Below are 1,971 nucleotides of genomic sequence, written 5' to 3'. Positions count from 1 at the left end.
CGCTTGGGTGGCTCGGTCCGTTAAGTACCTGACTTTGGCTCAGGTCGTGATCTCACCATTGGTGAGTTTGAGTCCCACATCAGGTGGGGACGTGTCCCAGCTCTGGGTGAGCTCGTGTCCCACTCCGGGTGAGGATGCGCCCTCTTCTCTCTCCCTCCCTCCCTCCCTCTCTCTGCCTCTCCTGGGATTCTCTCTTTTTCTCTCTTTCTCTGTCTCTGCCCCTCGCTCACTTGGGCACCTTCTTTGTCTCAAAAAAAAGAAAAAAAAGGTGAAAACATGCAGCACTTGAGCAACTTCAGGATGATTATCAAGGTCTCACAGGGAACGAAATCCAAGCCTGGTGTCCAGCTGTGCACACCTGGTGTCGCAGCAATCAGCAAGGCGGGGCTCCGGGCACCAGGGGGCAGCACGGCCCTTGTCCTGCCGCCGCCGGACTGGGCAGGAGGGTGGGGGAGTCCTGAGGAGCACCCGCTGAAGTGCAGAGTGGAACCCATAGGGCGGGTTCAGCCCTGGGTGGCACAGCTGTGACCCCCCACCCCACTGCTCCCCACTCCAGCCATGCTGCCCACCCGCCAAACGTCCTGTGTTGCTGTCCAGACTCGGCTCTGCCTGCCTGCTGCAGGGGGTCTTGGGGGGCAGGTGGAAGGGGCCGGAAGCAGGCTCCTGGAGGCAGGGTGGTGGACACTCAGTCCAGCTGCTGCCTTGAAGAACAGGCACCATGGAGGGGACCCAACTCACAAGCCACAGACGGCTTTCTTGTCCAGGCCGCTTTGTGTGCAGTGGCAAATTCGCTTATTTGCCTCCAGCGTTACCAGAGCCCTGGTGTCGTGCTAACCTCTTCCCGAGCTGAGGAGCCCGCTGGCCCTGGGCTTGCCGCCCTCGTGCCCTGCCCTGAGACCCGGAAACTTTGTGTCCCCGTCCTGGGCTCTGGGCAACAGGCTTGCCCGCTACACCCTAGGGTTGCCAGTGGTGAGGGTGGGACAAGAGGAGCCTTGGCGGCAGGGGGGAGGGGGGGTCCTGTGTCGGAGGAGGAGCAGACCCCTGCTGGTCTGGCTGCACATGGGTGGTCTGGTCTGCTGGCTGCGGAGCGAGTGCGTCTGCGGCAGCTCTGGGTTTTGCCTAAATTTACGGGGACTGTTGCCTTTTAATTTTTGTTCCCAAATAATTGCACAGCTAAGGAAGAGAAGTGAGCTCGCTGGGAAGGGGGGCTCATGAGCCTCCCTGATCCAGCTGTGTGTGAGCACAGGGACGGAACCCACACGTCCAGACCGTCTCTGTGTCTTGCTCTGCTCGCAGGGGCATGGGCCCCGCCGCCACCTCTGCCCAAGATGCCTCAAAGCCCGCGAACCCCTGCTGCTTTTCCTTTCCTTTCCATTTGCTTTGGGGTAACTACTGGGCTGTGAAATTTTGACCTCTGGTCTGGGACTGCCTGGGGCACCACACCCTCGCCCGAGGTTTGGACTTGCATTGATGTGCATCATTTCAGGAAGCCTGTCCAGAACGTGGCTCCAGGGCCACTGAGCTGAGGGCAAACCCTCTTGGATTAGCGGCAGATACAGGGACAGCCCTACCCCCGCCCGCCCGGGGGGCCAGGTCAGTGTGGGGGCTGGCAGGGCAGGAAGTGGTACTGGGTCCCGTGTGGGCTTCTGTTCCCCAGGAAGTCCGAGGGTACATCCGCACCTGAGCACCCCCCAACCTCAGAGAGAGCCTTACTCAAGCCGCTGCCCCGCCAGGCTGCAGGACGAGCCTGGGCTCCTCACCTGCACCGGGGAGGGTGCAGACTTGCAAGGAGGGGCCCAGCTTGGCCCGTTCGCGGCCCCCTTCGTTAGTGCCATCCACGTTTACGACGTTCCTCCTTGTGGACACCAGAGGCCGTTCGGGAGCCCCCCTCCTCGTGGACACCAGGGCCCCAGGAGTAGATGCCGTCCGGGCGGGGGACGGGGGCCTCTCACCCCCCCCCCCCCCCCCCCC

Source organism: Acinonyx jubatus, chromosome D2, assembly GCF_027475565.1.
Source record: "Acinonyx jubatus isolate Ajub_Pintada_27869175 chromosome D2, VMU_Ajub_asm_v1.0, whole genome shotgun sequence".
Lineage (NCBI taxonomy): Eukaryota > Metazoa > Chordata > Mammalia > Carnivora > Felidae > Acinonyx > Acinonyx jubatus.
This window is presented reverse-complemented; position numbering follows the sequence as displayed.